Source organism: Giraffa tippelskirchi, chromosome 3 (assembly GCF_054371585.1).
Source record: "Giraffa tippelskirchi isolate mGirTip1 chromosome 3, T2T-mGirTip1v1.2.pri, whole genome shotgun sequence".
NCBI classification, from domain to species: Eukaryota; Metazoa; Chordata; class Mammalia; order Artiodactyla; family Giraffidae; genus Giraffa; species Giraffa tippelskirchi.
The window spans coordinates 39,936,199-39,954,539 of NC_137277.1; the positions used below are offsets into that span (position 1 = coordinate 39,936,199).

Here is an 18,341-nt window from a genome sequence, read left to right on the forward strand (position 1 = left end):
AAGGGCCTGCTAGGCACACTGGTTTTTCATGCATCATTCCTAGAACCCCAAGAAGAGGGGGTTGAAACTGAGGCTGGGTGGTGTGGTTAGGAGCCTTGCCTAAGGCTGGTGGATCAGACGAAATAGAACTGGAACTCCAAGTAGGACTTGCATCCCCTCCCCCATTCTGGGCCTGCCAACCTTTCCTCCCATGCATGTGACTTCTGACAGGGCACCCAGTATCCCCGACTCTAGGCCCAAGTACCAAACCAGGAATCAACCCCAGGAAGGTCTGGCCTGGCCGGGAAGGGAGGGCCTGAGCAGGGGCAGCTGTGGCCTTCCTTGGCAGCCCCGCCTTCCTCCCCTGCAGCTGCCAGCCTTTGCAGTTTTGCTGAGGCAGCAGCCCCACCAGGCCCAAGTGGGCCTCCCTCCCTCTGAGCCGGGCACATGCACTCAGGGCTGGCTGCAGGTGGCAGGCTGTGAGCTCTTGCACCCACCTGGGTCCAGAGCCCCTGGCGGGCCCCAGTGCTCCGTACTTGGCCACAGGGCCTTGAGGGCCTCCATGCCCACCCCTGGGGACAGCCCTGCCCTGGCTGCTCTGGGCCCCAGGCAGGAGAGGAGAGGCAAGGCCGCCAGGCCGGAGGGCAGGAAAAGCAAGGAGGGAGGTGGCTATTTATAGCCGGCTTTGCTTTTGTTCCTTTTCCAGCAATGCTTCTCTTTAAATAGGAGCAGGGCTGGAGGCTGCAGCTCTTCCCCAGTTGCCTATATACAGTCAGTGCTCATGCGTGTGTGCCTGTGTGTGTGCGGGTGTGCAGGGGGACACACATGTATAGGGATAAGATGTCAGTGGATACTTCAGTGCATGTGCATATGTGTGTGTGTGTGTGTGTGCAGGGATGGGATGAGGGGACAGTCAGCTCTATGGGCACGTTCACCAACTTGTGTGGAGGTGGAGAGGGGTGTTCTTTGTGTGTGAACGTGTGTGTACTAGCATATGCACATGCATGTGTAGGGATGGGGCAACTCTTTGCATGCATGTGTGTTTATATTAGTGGACACACATGTGATGGGTGCCACGGCCACTCTTTAGTTGTTTTGTGGGGGGAGGGTGATGTGCACATATACACATGTAGAGATGGGGTTGGGGTGGGCTGGGAATTTGTGGGTGCACCTGCATGTGTAGAATGTGATGTGAGCAGGCCTTTGTGTGTGTATGTTAGTCACTCAGTCGTGTTCGACTTTTTGTGACCTCATGGAGTGTAGCCCCCTCTGTCCATGGGATTCTCCAGGCAAGAATACTCGAGTGGGTAGCCATTCCCTTCTGCAGGGGCTCCTCCCCACCCAGGGATCGAACTTGAGTCTCCTGCATTGCAGTCATATTCTTTACTGCCTGAGCCACCAGGGAAGCCTGGAGCAGTCCTTTAGGGTGGGTCTATGTCCTGGAACAGGATTGTGGGGGAGTAGTCACGGTGTGTGTGTGTGTGTGTGTGTGTGTGTGTGTGTGTGCGCGCGCGTGCGTGTGCGCGCATGCGGGTAGAGGGCTGGAAAGAGATGACAACTCTTATTGTGTGTACAGCAGACTATAGGCTCGCTGAGGGCAGGGACCCTGTCTATGCAGTACTCTGCCCCCACCGCACTTGTTCCGACTCGGGGAACACTAAACGGATGACTAGCAGTTGTGTGTATGACCGAGTAGAGGGCCTCCGGGAGGGTTCTTTCTGGCTGAGGAGGAGTGCGCCAAACCCGCGCATCCAGCGAGCAGTGTTAGAGCACCCCTAGGGCCCCTGGAGGCCCAGACTACTCCCATTTCTCTTCCCTTTCTCCGAAGCCCGCCAGGCGGGTGCTGGGAGCTCGCCAGGGCGTTGGCTTGGCGCCGCCTTCGGCAGAAAAGTAAAGCTCTACCAGATGCTGGGCGAGCCTGGTGAGGAAGGGCCCGGGCTTTAGGGGCTGTCCTGGGTGTCCAACCTGGCCCCGCGTCTCCAACCTGGCCCCGCGTCTCCTCCTCTGCTTCGGATTTAACATCTGTGCAATGGGCGAGCGCAGCCGGCTCAGGGCTGCTGGCGGGATCAGACCGGGGAGGACTGGAGATGCGGTTTAGCCCAGGCCGGCGCTCCGGCAGCAGCCTCCGATCCCGGTTGGGGTCTGCGGGCAGGACGCAGGTGGGCGAGGGAGCGAATCGCCGAGCGCCGGGACCCTCCGGGGCCGCCGGCCTAGGCGCCCTCGGGGTGGGAAGCGTTTCCAGGGCGGCCCGCCGCTCCCGCGCGGTAACCCAGATCTGTCACCGCGGCCCAGCGGCTCGGCAGCAAATCCCCGCCCCGAGAGGGGTCGACCGGGGGCGGGGTACTCGGGGGTCCTGGGGTCCCGACCCGGCCCGCCCAGGGAGGCTGGGGTGCGGGGCGCCGCGTGTGAGCCCAGCCCCCGCCCCCGGGCCCCGCCCCGCCGGCAGCTCGGGATCGATGCGACAGCCCTCCTGCCCCTCCCCCAAAGGCCAAACAAAACATAGTAAATATTTAATCCGGGCCAGGGAGCCGGGAGGCCTCCCCACCTCCCTCGGCAGCCGTCTGGCTCCTCTGCCAGCCCCGGCCCTTCTCCCCGGTAATGAGGCCGGAGCAGCAAGGATCGATCGCGGCCCGGGCGGGGTGGGGGTGGGGGCCCAAGCCCTCGGGTGGCATCGCTGTCCGCCCCCCACCCGCCTCCGCCATCCCAGACCCAGGAGACTCGAGCCAACCGGGCGCCTGAGCTTGTCCAAGAAGGCCGGCAAGGATGAGGGGTGGGGGGTGGGGGGGCGCCGCGCCCCTGCCCAACCCCATTTCAGGCCTGTGTGAGCTTGGGTCCTGGGGGAGGAAGGGATGGGAAGAGGAGAGAAACAGCCCGGCGGAAGGGGGGGCAGTGAGTGTGGGGAGACGGGCCCAATCCTGAGCTCCTTCCCTCAGGCTCCACCAAGGCCTGGTGGCCCAAAGTCTGCAGGGACCTTGGGTGAGGCCTGCTGTGGGGGTGGAGGGGCAAGGACAGCCAGGGTGACCAGCCGGGAGAGGCTGGTGAGGTATCTCTATGGTGCTGTCCTCCTGGGTCTTGCCCTGGAGGGTACCTAAAGGGGGTGATGACATCCTTGCTACTCATTCATTCATGCAGCAGTTCATGATTGAGTACCTACTGTATGCCAGTTTTAAGCTACCAGTAAGGGGACACACAGGTTGGGAGCCTGCAGAGAGATTGGATTCCAAAGGAGGAAACAGTTAATGAGTCAATACATAAGGTGATTTCAGAGAGTGATTAGACTTAGTGTAGAGAATACTCAGTAAGGTGATATATTGTGCTTGGCCGGGAGAGGACCAACTTTAGCTAGGGTGGGCAGGGAGCTGCTGACAAACTGAGACAGAAACATCCCAGGCCGTTTACAGCAAGTGCAAAGGCCCAGAGGCAGAAATGAGTGCGGCTTCTAGGACTGGAAAGAAGGCCAGGGGAGGCTGGAGTTGTAGTAGTGAGCTGGAAGGAAGCTGACAGTGACAGACCCCGTAGGCTTTTTTGTAGGCCACAAATCCAAGGAGGAGTTTGGATTTTATTCTAAGTGCAGTGTGAAGGCATTAGAGGTTTTAAGCAAAGGCATGATCTGATTTACATTTTTAAAAGCTTCTGCTGGCTGCAGTATGGAGAAGAGAAGGTAGGGAGTTAGGGGTGGAGGTTGACAGGCCAGCTTGGGGAGGGGGGGTGAAGTGGCAGACAGGAAGGAGGCTAGTGTTCTGCCTGGATCAGACAAGGACTGCGAAGTGACCATTTAGACGTGTACAGCAGGCCCTGACAGGGCCTCCCAGCAGCTGGAACAGCCTGTTTTCCTGGACTCCCGGCTGCTTAAGTCCTGTGGGGCCTGAGCAGAAGCCGATTGCCTGGATTGCCCCCATCCTCTGTCCTCAACCCAGACTCCACAGAGGGCAGCCCAGGAAGTTTTTTCAAGGAGCACTAGAAAATGTTGACATGTTTTTTGAAACAATTTCAGATCTGATATCTCGGCCAGATTGAGTTTGTAACCAGCTTTATTGTTTAAGCCTGCTGGGATTTCATCAAAGGCGTCTGCTGTTTACCCAGAACCATTTCATTGGAGAAAACAGCAAACAGACCTGCGTTTCTATCTGATTTCACTTTTTCCCTTTTCTCATGAATTTAAGCGCATGTGAAAAGCAAGGCTGATAAGGCAAAGCAGCTTGGCTCAAACCCTGAGGAGGGGGCTCAGAAGGAACACAGCAGAGGTTTATAAATAGAGCCCAGGAAAGTTAGGGGTGGCTGGCCTCCACTCTGGCAGGCAGAGAGATACTTCTGGCCAGCAGCTAGCTCTCTGCAGGGTGGGGAGGAGGGTGCCACAGAGGGAGTGATGGAAGGTGGGGAGAGTTGCTGTCCACCCCCAGCCTGGCCAAGATTCTAGGCCATCTCCTGGTGTCTTTACCGGTTTCCAGATCACTTCAGGGACTGACAGCAATAAAAGACTAAACATCAGCTCCTACTTGAAAATCAGCAGTGACCTAACCTCGGAGATGGGTTCAGTGAGACCGACTCCCGCTTTCCTGAGAATAGGCCAAGCGAGGAAACAGATCAAAAGGCAAATGGGAGAGACTTCCCTGGTGGTCCAGCTGTTAAGTCTCTGCACGGCCAATGCAGGGGGTGCAGGTTTGATCCCTGGTCAGGGAACTAAGATCCCACAAGCCTCAAAACTTGTCCAAAAAAAAAAAAGTCAGACGGGAGCCAGAGTGCCAGGAATACGCCTTCCTCCCCCTCCTCTGCCAACGCTTGGGATGCAGCCCCTTCTCCTGCCAGATGGCTTGAGCCAGGGCAGAGCAGGGCCCAGGGACTGTGGTACCAGGCTCCGCCCCCCATGCCTCCCTGAGGAATCTACACTCGTGTTATCGCCACCTGTCTAATAGGATCTGGTGCCTTTAAGCAGGCCTGTTGACCCACCAAGTGTTTCAGCCCGATGGGGGAGATGCGGGCTCTGCAGCCTGTTAGGAGAAGGTGTTCTGAGAAATTTGGGTTCATGTGCCTCGTTCGGTTGCTTGAGCAACAGCTAGTTAAGCGCACGGGTTGCTTGGCATATAAGCCATCTCTTACCACTTGTACATTAGGCCCACTTGAAGGTCAATTGATCTGAACCAATTAGCAAGAGGATAAGGACTTGTGTATCTTCAACCAAGGGGAGATCTTGCAACAAGCCGTCTAAGAGGGCTGGCTGATAGAGATCCCAAGTGCCAGGCTTAACCAATGTGCTGTCCCACCTTCCAGATGGTGCTTCCATCCACGGCAAGAGTCAGCCCCCCTCGTCTCTGGGGTGAGCCTGTGGGGAGGAGCATGAGGGAACACCAAGGTCTTGTCCTCCCAGAGCCAATTCTAGGTCCTTCTGCTTGTGGAAGGTCCCCTCCCCCACCCTCCTTTCACAGATACACAATGAGAGTTCAGCAGGCTGAGTTCCATCCCAGCGAGATCAGGGCATCATCCCAGGCTTCCTGTGAGAGTGGGCAAACCACCCACTCCAGATATGGGCCCTGCTCCCAGGGCCTTGGGAATATTAGCTGCCATCTGCCGAGGGGCTAAGTCATCTCATCTTTATGAGACCTCCTCCTGATTACCCCTCCCCCCAACCCAAACAGGTATTATCCCCTTTCCTAGACAAGGGTGCTGAGGCTTGGAAGTGGGAGGCAACTCATCTGCTTGCGCTGCCTGAGCTATCTGAACCCAGGCCTGGCTCACTCTGGAGGCTAGATCTTTCCACTTGGCCGCAGTGCTGGCAGCCTTCTCCAAGGTTAAGTAGGTGCAGGGCCTTCTTGGGAACTGGGGGAATAGGAGGAGCAAGCTCACTAGCTGGCAGGGACGAGGCTAAGGAAATTCTGACTGTGGGCAGCCTTTGCCCTCCTTTGGTCCTAGGAGGGGTCAAGTGGGTCTCCCGCTAGGAGTGTTGGTGGGTGTTATTATACACAGTGGGTGTGGGCACAGGGGGACCTTGCTCTCTGCTTTTGAAGCATCCTGTCTCCAACTCCTGGGCTCCAATCCTTGGGCTGCTTTCTCAGTGTCCCCATGAAAGATGTAAGGAAGGCAACTCCATCCTTGATACCTTATCCTTGTACTCAGTGTCCAGAGGCAGCAGTCTTGCTGTTACCCCAGAGACTGGAAGTGTGATCCACAAGAGGGACCAGGAAGCAGCAAGTGGACTTTCCTGCAAAGAGGTTTTTGACTTCAAGTGTCCCCAGAAATGGGCCGGGTCAAAGGAGTCATGAGAGTGGGGAGTGGAGGGGAGGTGGGGACTGGGAAGGCTTTGCCATTATTCCAGTTCTGCTAGATCACAACAGTTCTTGGAAATTGCCTCAGATCTCACAGCATTTTCCTCTTAATAGCCTCGATGGTGGTGAATCCTTGGCCACTGAGGGTAGGTTTGATTTTTTGGAAAAGGCCAAGAATAATTTGAAGCTGTGTATTATGAATAAACAGACAAGACATTTTCAGAATGTGGTTTGTTTTGCTGTTGGGAATTTTTTTTTTAGGTTGAAAGCAAGATGGGACTCAAGGATTGAACCACTTTTGGAATTCCCTCACAGTCCAGTGGCTGGGGGCTTCACAGATGGCACTAGTGGTAAAAGAACCCGCCTGCCAATGCAGGTTAGATGTAAGAGACACAGGTTCAAGCCCTGGGTTGGGAAGATCCCCTGAAAGAGGGCATGGCAACCCACTCCAGTATTCTTGCCTGGAGAGTCCCATGGACAGAGGAACCTGGCAGGCTGCAGTCCATAGGGTCACACAGAGTGGGACACAACTGAGCAACTTAGCATAGCACACAGCACAGAAGTTTTATTGTTTTAGCCAGTGGTTAGGATTCAGGGATTCCCTGGTGGCTCAGACGGTAAAGAGTCTGCCTGGAATGCGGGAGACCCAGGTTCGATCCCTGGGTCCCCTTGAGAAGGAAATGGCAACCCACTCCAGTATTCTTGCCTGGAAAATCCCATGGACAGAGGAGCCTGGCGGGCTACAGTCCACAGGGTCGCAAAGAGTTGGACACTTTCCTTTCACTTTCCTAGGGCTCCATGTTTTCACTGCCGAGGGCCTGGGTTCAATCACTGGTCGGGGAACTAAGATCTCACAAGCTGCATGGGGCAGCCAAAAAAAAAGAGAGAGTGAGAGAATTGAGCCACTTTTCTCACAAGAAATTTCCAGAAGTATTTCAAGTGATGGCAGTACTTTGAAACCGAGGTGTGTGTGGGGGTGCTGGGGTCTGAAGGTGACCACTTCAACAGAAGGGTCAGGGAGGGGAATTGATCCTTTATGGAAGCACTGCATGTGCCAGACACTTTACATACATTATCTCAGCTGCCTGAAATCATTTTTGGAATAAGGCCTGTCTATAAAAAAAAAAATTCATCAATAATCCATTATCTTCTGTACTCTGTACTTCTCACTGTAATCCTGTTAGAACAAGTGCTTAGCCCACTTCACAGGTGAGGAAACTAAGGCTCAGGGGAGTTAAATGACTTAAGAGCTTATAAGTGTCATGGTCAGGATTCAAACCCAGGTCTGACTGGCCCCAAACTCGAGGCTGATTCTTTTTTGGCTGTGTATGTTCTGGTGTACCCAGCGCACGCCTCCCCCCAGTCCCCCGCCAAACACAGATTTAGTTTCATTATGTCAAGGTGACATCATTTAGGCTACATCCACCACTTTAAACAAGAAAGCAGGTCAGAAAGGAGTCATGTGCTTGGCCGAAATGCTGACTATGTGCGGTGGCAGGCGGCGTCAGCAGGCGTCAGGGGACGCGTGGGTGACAATGGCAAGGCGTGAAGTATGATGTTTATTAGGCACTGGCAAAGGCCTGCGAGTTCCAGATGCCAAGTTGTGATAAGTGGAAACTGCCTGTCTTGGCTCCAAACGCGGAGCAGGCTCCCAAGTCTGAACCTTTGAGTCAGCTGGACGCTTGGACAGGCCGACCCTCACCACTGGCAAGACAGGGCTCCCTCTGTCTTGTTGTTATTATTATTATCATTATTATTATACCAGTGATAACTCATACTGATGAAATACTCCTTACGTGCCAAGCATTGTGCAAATGCCTTATCGTGATGGTTTGATCTCTCTGTATATTCTCTCTTCCTCTTTTTTTTTCTTCTGGCCTTGCCTCAAGGCTTGCAGGATCTTTTTCTTAAATTAATTAATTAATTATTTGGGGCTGCACTGGGTCTTTGTTGCCATTTGTAGGCTTTCTCTAGTTGTGACAAGTGGGAGCTACTCTCTATTTGTGGTGTGCGGGCTTCTCCTTGCAGTGGCTTCTCTTATTGCAGCTCAAGGGCCCTAGAACGTAGGCTCAGTAGTTGTGGCCCGGGGGCTTAGCTGCTCCACTGCATGTGGAATCTTCCTGGACCACAGATCGAGCCCGTGTCCCCTGCATTGGCAGGTGGATTCCTAAACACGAGACTACCAGGCAAGTTTGGCTTGTGGGATCTTAGTTGCCTGACCAGGGATCAAACCCTCGTCTTCTGTGCAGAGTCCTAACCATTGGTCTGCCAGGGAATTCCCTCTCTGCATGTTTTTAACCTCTTTGACTGGAGGGGGCTCTGCATACTCTTAGCTCCCAGTTGGGTCCTCAGCCATGCAAGTTGGTTCCTCTGAATCCAGTGAATGAATGAAAGTTGCTCAACCGTGTCCGAGTCTTTGCAACCCCACGGACTGTAGCCTGTCAGGCTCCTCTGTCTATGGAATTCTCCAGGCGAGAATACTGGAGTGGGCTGCCATGCCCTTCTCCAGGGGATCTGCCCTACCCAGGGATTGAACCCAGAATCCAGAGAGGAACTCTTTCCCAACATGCAGTCTGAACCCTTGCTCTAATGTGGCCACACGGCAGTGAGGGAACTGGGGTCCCATGCAAGGAAGGGGTGCAGGTAGAGGCTCCATACACAGCAGCTCCTCTCCCGGAGAGAGAGCTCCAACTGGACTTCTCAGCCACAGTCAGTCACATCTATCTAAATATAGCAATTCCACTTCCAGGAAATTATTACTGATTCCCTTGCACCTGTGGGCAGAAATGCACATATAGGAGCGTGGACGTTATTATTGCTTGTAATAGCAGAAACGGGAAGCAACCTAAATGTCCATCAGTAGGGGATCGATTGGGTAGATTACAACAGCCCCATACAATCGGATTCTGTGCTCTAAGGAATGGGTGACTGTGTAGCACTGATATGGGCTAGATGCCAGGATGCACTGCTAAGTGAAAAAGCAGTGGTAATATACTGCACTCCCATTTGGATTTTAAAAAGAAAGATATGCTTGTATGTGATAGAAATTTTCTGGAAAGACCACAAAAGAAACTATTAACAGTGGGATGCCTCTGAAGAAAGATACTAGGGACTGGAGGTCTGGGAGAGGAAAGGAGACTTGTTTTTCATTGTATTCCCTTTTGTGTTTTTTGGAAAGAAATTTTTTTAACTATGTGCATGCATTATCTTTTTGATTAAAAAGAAAGTGTGTGGGGAGGAGGGGGAGTTTAAAAAAATCCCCAGGTTTTATCTGGCTTCTCAGGTACTTTTTCTTCCCTGTCTCTGTGGCCGGGTCCTGCCGTTTCTCAGCTCCACTCTCTCAGCCCCAGTCCATGCCCAGCCCTCCCCCAGGATCCATTACCACCTCTCACAGGTACTTAAAACCTACCTTTTCGCCTCGAAATACAAATAACTCTAATCTAGAGAGAAGGTTGAGCTTCATTGCACTTACAGAACAGACAGAAATCAGCTGGCTCTGAGATGCTCGATAAATGTTTGCTGAATTGAATTGAATCTGTGACTCGGTTGGTTACACCGAGCGAGGCACTAACTGGCCAAGGTCAGCCATCCAAATCCCACACAGGTTGGCTCTCTGGATCCAGAGAGGGGCTCTTTCCCTGCATGCATTCCGAACCCTGGCTCCAACGTGACGTGGGGGCACTTTTCGTGTATATCATTTCTTCTCCTAGAGACACAACTCAGAGTGACTTGAGGAAGCAGGATAGAACAATGGTGTGATCGATGAGGAGGTCCAGCTCTGGAACGATTCTGACTCAGAAGAGCATCTGGAGAAGTCCTCCAAAACTCCATGATGACTTTTTTTTCTTTTAAGTATTAGCCACTTTGATTTTTTAAAAAACATTTATTTTTAGCTGCGCTGGGTCTTTGTTGCTGTGTGGGGGCTTTCTCTGGTTGCAGTCTGCAGGCTTCTCGCTGTGCTGGCTTCTTTTGTTTCAGAATATGGGCTCTAGAGCATGGGCTCAGTAGTTGTGGTGCATAGCATGTGGGATCTTCCCAGACTGGGGATCAAACCTGGGTCCCCTGCATTGGCAGGCAGATTCTCAACCACTGGACCACCAGGGAAGTCCCTGGCCAGTTTGATTTTATTCCAAGAAGTTTTTAATAGCGATAGAAGATGGCATCTTCTGTGACCATGGCAGTGACTCACCTGTTGCTGTATATGTTCAACCTGAGGCTGGAAGACAACCACTTAGCAGGCATTTATAGGAGAAATGAAAGCTTCAGTAGTTGGTTGTTTCGATTGACTACATTTTTCGTGTTTATGTTGCACATAACATAAAATGTACCATTTTGAGGGGTTTTAAAGTGTGCTGTTTTGTAGCATTAAGTACCTTCACACCGGTTTGCAACCCATGATGACCGTTTTTAATGGGGCATGGTTGTTAAGAAGTAGAGAAAGGCCACCAAATTCATGGCCATTTGATTTCTGCTTAAGGAGCTCATCCTTGCTTGGGATTGGCTTGTGTCCCACATAAGCCTTCCAGGTTCCAGCTTCTGAAACTGCCATCCAAAGGGATTCCTTCTCTGGTCTTTGTAATCATCCACAGGCGTTGACAGTCCGGTAGAACACCGGAGCGGGGAGAGGGTCATGGAAGACTCTAGAAACAGAGATATAGGTATCATAATTTGGTGACATTTCTCCTACTATTTCTTTTTTTTCCCCCTGTCTCAAAAATTCTCTAGCCTAGTGAAAGAAAAGAGTATATACTCCTTGCCCATGATCACTTTCTCATTCTTGAAATAAAATCCCAGCCTCCAGGGGTTCTCCAGACCTGGCCAGAGTGTGATGCCCCAGCACCTCTCTCCAGGCTGTGATCCAGCAGCTTGCCCCAGGCTCCGCCTCCCTCACAGTAGAGACTTCTTGTCCCCATAAGGGTTGTTCTGATGAGGAAGCATTTGCCTGCAAGCGCAGTGAGTCAGAAAGTTTGATGTGCCTTCCAAAAAAAAAAAAAAACCCCAAGCAGCTATAATCTTTGGCCACATTAATAGAAGTGTCCAAATCTGGGGCACCGAGGGGCCTGCTTTGCTATCTGCTGAGCACCCACTGAGTCATACGCTTTTTCGTCATCTTCCACCAGTCCAGCCCATCCCCTGCACATTGCTCAAACGTATCCCCCTCTCTCCATGTCCCCTGCTTCTACCATCTTAAACCAGGGCCCTGCATCTCGCGCTTAGACTCTTGCAGTAGTCTCCTGATTGGTGTTCTAGCTTCTTCTCTTGTCTCCAGGCTTTGCCCTGCAGAAAGGTGACGTTAGGAAAAATGATCTGATCATATCACTTTGATTGTTTAAAATCCTCCGGTGGTGTCCCACGTCTCTGGGATCAGAGGCTTCATTTTTTAGCGGGGCTTTCAGGGCTGTGTGTAAACTGACCCCTCTTGCCTACGCCTCTGACCACACCTCACACAACTTACCCTTCTTGCTGATTTTCTGGCCCTCACTGTGTCAGTCTGTATCCTGGTCAGGGACCTCCCACGAGCAGATGATGCTGCCTGTAATGTTGCCTATGCCCCACCCCCTCACCTGGGCAATTCCTTCTCTTCCTTTAGAGCTCAGCTCAAATGACCCTTCCTCAAGAAACAGCCCTGAGCCCTCCAGACTACAGCAGGTTCCCCAGTTACAGGCACCCAGGGCATCCAGCACTCATTCATTTGGTCACTGAACAAATAGATAATGACACCTGCCAGATACTAGGAACCTGGGTGGTGAGGACACCGTGGTGAACGAGATAGGCAGAGCCCTGCTGTCATGGAGCCCACAATCCAGGGCGGGTCAAGGACGAGAAAGCAATGGCAGGCTGATGAGGATTGTGGAGGTGACAGCACAGAAAGTGGGCGTGGGTTGTCTGAGATAAGGTGCTCAAGGAAACCTTGGGAGGAAGTGACATTGATCAGAGAGCCAGGTGGATGATGGATGGAGTATGTGGATGCTGGGGCAAGAGAGGGACTGGGCTGAGGGGAAAACCAGAGCAAAATCCCTGAGAAGTGTGCCTGGCATGTTCCAGGAACAGCAAGATGGCCCCAGTGGCTGGGGCACAGGGACCAGGGCAAAGGAGCGGGCAGAGTGCTCAGTTCACGCGAGAACTTTTGGGTCATGGGGAGATGACAGCAGGCTATCCTCAGTGTGATGGAGACCCATAGAGAAAACTGGCTTATATTTTTTTTTCTTTTCTTATTTTTTTTAATTGGAGGATAATTGCTTTACAATATTGTGTTGGCCTCTGCCATACATCAACATGAATCAGCCACAGGTATACATATGTCCCCTCCCTCCTAAACCTCCCTTCCATGTCCCTCTACATCCCGAGTGAGTGAGTGCAAGTTGCTTAGTCGTAACCAACTCTTTGCAACCCCATGGAATGTACAGTCCATGGAATTCTCCAGGCCAGAACACTGGAGTGGGTAGCCTTTCCCTTCTCCAGGGGATCTTCCCAACTCAGGGATTGAACCCAGGTCTCCTGCATTGCAGGCGGATTCTTTTCCAGCTGAGCCACAAAGGAAGCCCAAGAATACTGGAGTGGGTAGCCTATCCCTTCTCCAGCAGATCTTCCCAAGCCAGGAATTGAACCGGGGTCTCCTGCATTGCAAGCTTAAGTTGTCACTGAGCACTGGGTTGAGCTCCCTGTGTCACACAGCAAATTCCCACTGGCTGTCTATTTTACATATGGTAATATATATGTTTCCATGCTATTCTGTCAATTCATCCCACCCTTTCCTTGAGGGTTGGGACAATGTGTTTAGAAAGGCCAGAAACTCAAACTGTTGGAACAAAAAAAGAAATCTCCCAGGTTCATAAAACTGCAAGATTCATCTTCAGGTGTGACTTGATCACCAGGATTTGGTTTCTGCTTCTTAGCATCTTAGCATGACTTCCCTTGCGTTGGCACGTGCTCAAAAGGCCCAGCAACTCCAAGTTCACACCCCCTCCCCCTCAGAAAGAGAAAGCTTATCTTTCTGGGTCTGATGTCAACAACCCTGGTTTGGCCCTGAACCAGTCACTGAGGCCTGGGAGAGTGTGCTGATGGGGGACTGTAACCAGAAGGTGGGGACTGTGTCACAGGTGGCCAAAACCTCACAGAAGTTTCAGTCTGCAAGTGATTTGCTAAGAAAGGCCTTTTTCTTTTTTGCACTTGATGATGTACTCGGAACCCCATTTGACCTTCTTGTCACCATGGCAGCCCCTGAGTCACCCCACTTGTCTTGTTTGACCTCCTCATTTTGCAGGTTAGCAGGCTGAAGCTTAGCAACTTTCTCAAGGTCACACACCGTGATTGCAGTGGAACCAGGATTGGCATCCAGGCATCACCTGGTGGGCAGACCCTGAGTCTGGAGCCAGCCTGCCAGATTTGAATCCTGGCTCTGCCATTTGTTAGCTGTGTTCCTGTATTCTTTTCCTAGGGCTGTCATAACAAATTGCTACAAATAGAGTGGCTAAGGAATTCCCTGGCAGTCTACTGGCTAGGACTCCATGCTTTCATTAAACCGGGACCCAGGTTCAGTCTCCAGTTGGGGAACTAAGATCCCTTGAGCTGTGTGACATGACCAAAAAAAAAAAAAAACAACCACACACATGCACTCACAAAGAAACAAGCAACAAAGAATCCTAAATTGAGCAACTTAAACAGCAGAAATGTATTCTCACGGTTCTGGAGATAAAAAAAAATCTGAACTTAAGGTATGGGCAAGACTGTGCTCCCTCCAAAGGCTCTGGGGGGCAGCTTCTGGGAGTGGTTGGTAGGCCTCGTGGCTACTCGTCTCTGCTTCTGTCTTCACCAGGCTTCTTTCTTCTCTGTCTTCTCCTCTTCTGTCTCTTAGAAGGACATTTGCTGTTAAATTTAGGGCCCATCTGGGTAATCCAGCATGATCTCATTTCAAGATCCTTAATTACATCTGCAAAGCCTTTTTCCAAATAAAGTCACATTTCCAAGTTCCAAGGATTTGGATGTGGACATATATTTTGGGGGCCATTCATTGAATGGTTTTTTCCGGTAGTCATGTACGGATGTGAGAGTTGGACCATAGCGAAGGTTGAGCGCTGTATGGATGCTTTTGAATTGTGATGCTGGAGATGACTCTTGAGAGTCCCTTGGAAAGCAAGGAGATCAAACCAGTCAATCCTGAAGGAAATCAACCCTGAATATTCATTGGAAGGACTAATGCTGAAGCTGAAGCTTCAATACTTTGGCCACCTGATATAAAGAGAGGAAAAGACCCTAATGCTGGGAAAGATTGAGGGCAGGAGGAAAAGGGGTGATAGAGGATGAGACAGTTGAATGGAATCACTGATTCAATGACCATGAGTTTGTGGAACAAACTCCAGAAGATGGTGAAGGACAAAGAAACCTGGTGTGCTGTAGTCCATGGGACTGCAAAGAGTTGGACATGACTTAGCCACTAAACAACAAGATTGAATCCATTCCAGGGACCGTGGACAAGTCACTTAACCTCTCCAAACCTCAGCCTGTCATCTGCAAAATGGGAATAATATTACTTCATAGCATTGCCTTGAGGATTAATATGAGATAATTTTTGCTGGGTCCTTCACAGAGCACCGAGCATGTAGTACTCAGTAAATGTTAGTTATTCTGAACCCAGGTCCAGTCTGGTCTTCTTGTGGGCTTCTCCGAAGTGGCTTTCTTCACAGGTAGACTTGGGTAGGCCTGGGTCCCCTCAACTAGTAGCAGTAGAGACAAGTCAAGTAGTTGATGTCTTTTTTTCTTTTTAATATTTATGTATTTGGCTGTGTCAGGTCTTAATTGTAGCATCCAGGCTTTTCTTTGCAGTGAGCAGGCTTCTCTCTAGTTGTGACATGTATCCTTAGTGGCAAGTGGGATCTTAGTTCCCAGACCAGGGATCGAACCCAAGTCCCCGGCCTTGGAAGGCAGATTCCTAACCACTGGTCCACCAGGAAAGTCCCTAGTTGGTATCTTGGTGGAGACACTTTGGCCAAGTTTAAGCCAAGTGTCCCCTGCTGGCTCTTCAGTTGGGGCCTGTTCTGTTGTCCAGGCTCCCCCTTCCGGAGGCCTGCAGCTGAGAGGCGGGGTGGCTTGAGGAGGTCTCCCGTCAATCAAACTCTCGCCCTGGCTCCGGGAGGCCGGCCTGGAACCCTATGATTTAGAGTGATGGAATGTAAATTGCAGAGAGTCCACACTTCCCATTCGGCTGAGGTCCCATCAGCATCTCATTCCCCTTCCCTGGGGCTCCTCCAGGTCTCATCTGGTGGATTCTGTCCGCAGAGCACCTCCGCGGCAACCACGACGACGGCTTGCTTCTTACATCTATCACACCTGCACTGTGACAATGTAATTTTTATCTCCAGTTGTTTATTTCTCAGATGGAACTACTTGTAAATTCCAAGAGGAAAATATATCCCCGTGTGTGACAGAACCAGCCCAGGGCGATTAATCTGGGCTTTTAAGCTGGGAAGGCAAACCTGGATGATGCGGCTCTGTGTCTAAGTGTCCAACAATCAACCATGGCCATTAATTGTCCCCTGACAAAGCAGTGGCCCCAGGAGGAATCAGGCTCAATAGGATCTGATCCAGCTGGATGGGATTGGGGTCCTCATTCCCCATCTGTTGGGTGGCAGGCAGACCCCTAGGGAGAGACAGTGGGAAGCAGGTGGCTTGAGGCCAAGAGATGGGGGGAAAGAACAATATTTCAAGGCTTAGTTGACAGTAGGTGTGAGAAGGAAGGGGGACTAAGGGCATCGGTGTGCCCATGGCAAAGGCACAGGCCTGTGTGGTCCCAGCAGATACAGGTTCAAATCTGAACCTCACTACCTACCACCACTTTTGGGGAGTTCCTTTACCCCTCAGGCTAACAGAGGGGTTTCTCAGTCTGTAAAATGGAGCAAAGAATATTTGCTCCATAGAGTAACTGAGAGAATTAAACGAGCAACGTATGAAAAGTTCTTATGGCATGGAATGGGTGGTTTGATTCTTTTTTTTTTTTTTTCCCTAAAGGCCTAGGGCAGTGCTCAGGCCTGCAGAAGATGAAAGTTGCAGAAATAATCAGAATTCTAGAAGGAATTGGAAGGAATTTAGAGAACACCTCATGCAAAGTTTAGTAGAGGTTTGGGGAATTGAAGAGACTTAGAAGCTGGATGAAACCCAGTTTCCTGACAGTCACCATTGTACATCATCACCTCATACTGCCTCCATTGCAGGGGCCTCAACTGGGGCCTCAACCTGGGCCTCCCTGCCTCCTGCAGGGCCAACCAATGGGCCTCAGGGGCCATAACCATCTGCAAGGATATGCACTATTCTGTGTGTGAGTGCATTTTAATGCCTCCAGAGTTTTCATCAGATTCTCAAAAGGTGCCCCCATTCAAGGATTTCCCTGGTAGCACAGCGGATAAGAATCTGCCTGCCAATGCAGGGTACATGGGTTCAATCCCTGGTCCGGGCAGATCCACACGCTGCGGAGCAACCAAGCCCGTGTGCCACAACTACTGAGCTTGTGCTCTGCAACAAGAGGAGCCACCACAATGAGAAGCCCGCACGCCACAATAAAGAGTAGCCCCTGCTCGCCACAACTAGAGAAAGCCTGCACAAAGTAACGAAGACCCAGGGTAGCCAAAAATAAATGAATAAAAAATTTTTAAAAAAAGAAAGAGAAAGTCATGTAACATTAAAAAGGCTTCCCCTTTTAAAAAGATTGAGGGCTTTTTTGGACTCTGATATTGAGACTATTTGGGGGTGGAGGTGGGGCTATTGCCCACCCCTCCCACCTGCATTTGATGTTCTACGCAGCTTCAATCAGATCAAAATCTGACTGTGATCTGGGGGTTTCCTTGGCCTCAAAGCCCCGCCAGCCCTTCTCATTCTACCCTGGTTCTTGCTGTTCTTTCCCTGGAAAACAGCTTACATGTGCCAGCTAGGAGCAGGGTGTGTGTATGTGGTGGTGGTGGGGGTTCCAGGTTTTGACATTCTGGGCTGGTTCCAGATAGTGTGGAGTTTACACAATTCAGACTCCCCTTTTTATGAAAAGTATAACAAGTCACGAGAAACTTCCCTGGTGGTCCAGTGGTTAGGAATCTACTTTGCAAGGCGGGGGATGAAGGTTCAATCCCTGGAGGGGGAACTAAGATCTCACATGTCAAGGAGCAACTAGGTTCACGTGCCACAGCCACTGAGTCTGTGCACTCCGAGACCCAAGCACCACAATTAGAGCCCTCATGCCTTGAGGAAAGATCCCACACGGTGCAATGAAGATCCCATGTGTTGCAGCTAAGACCTGAGGCAGAAAAACAAATAAATCGCTGTGGTTAATCTCTAAGTCATGTCTGACTCTTCTGTGACCCCTATGGACTGTAGCCCGCCAGGCTTTTCTGTGCATGGGGTGTCCCAGGCAAGAATACTGGATGGGGTTGCCATTTCCTTCTCTAGGAGATCTTCCTGACCCAGGGGTTGAACTGTGTCTCCTGCATTAGCAGGCGGACTCTTTACCACTGTGCCACCAGGGAAGTCAAAATAAATGAATAAGTAAATATTAAAAAAAAATAAGTCATGAATACAGAACTAGGTGCAGGGTCTCGGGAAGGCTGTGGATGCCTTGTTAGGATCCCTGTAAATCTGCCACTGCTGGTGTTGTTACTAGACAAGTGTCCTCAAGAGAATATGGGGTCTCCGGATAGCTCATCCACCAAAGGTCTGTGGCCTCCCAGGGGCGCTGACCCAGTTTTCTGGATGCTGCTCCACTGGGTGCTTGAGATAAATGTGTGAAAAGACCAGCCTGCCCTCAAGGAGCTCAAGTAGAGTAACGGAAGACCCAGTTTAGGGGTAAATAATGACCCGTTGGCCACTGCAGCTCCCCTGCTGTTGCTTTGCTGCCTGCTGAGCCACCGCCTTCCTCATTCCCCCAGCTCAGCAAGTGGAGGGGCCTCCCTGGCTTCACCTTCAGGGTTATCCCACAGATAAAAAGGGTCCTGGCCATCCGCTTCTGTGCAGGAAGAGGAGAGGGCTGTCTGCAGGGCCTCCAAGGAGGAGTCCCAGTGGCATGGTCTCTTCCAGTAGTTTCTGTTGAGATGAGCCGAGTATGATGCTTTGTTCAGGCCCAGG

The 18,341-nt window shown here is 51.3% G+C and overlaps 1 protein-coding gene across 6 annotated transcripts in view; it reads left to right on the forward strand.

Annotated features, from left to right (window-relative positions):
* Nucleotides 1–18,341, forward strand: part of RTN4RL1 (reticulon 4 receptor like 1) — a 74,100-nt gene that overhangs the window by 19,010 nt on the left and 36,749 nt on the right. For 2 of the 6 annotated variants that reach the window (XR_014079527.1, XR_014079539.1), the window contains one exon: nucleotides 16,245–16,894. The exons of the other annotated variants lie outside the window; for them this stretch is intronic. The gene's annotated coding sequence lies outside the window, so the exon portion shown is untranslated. Of the gene's footprint in view, nucleotides 1–16,244; nucleotides 16,895–18,341 lie in introns of those variants that run through there. 6 annotated transcript variants of the gene reach the window in all.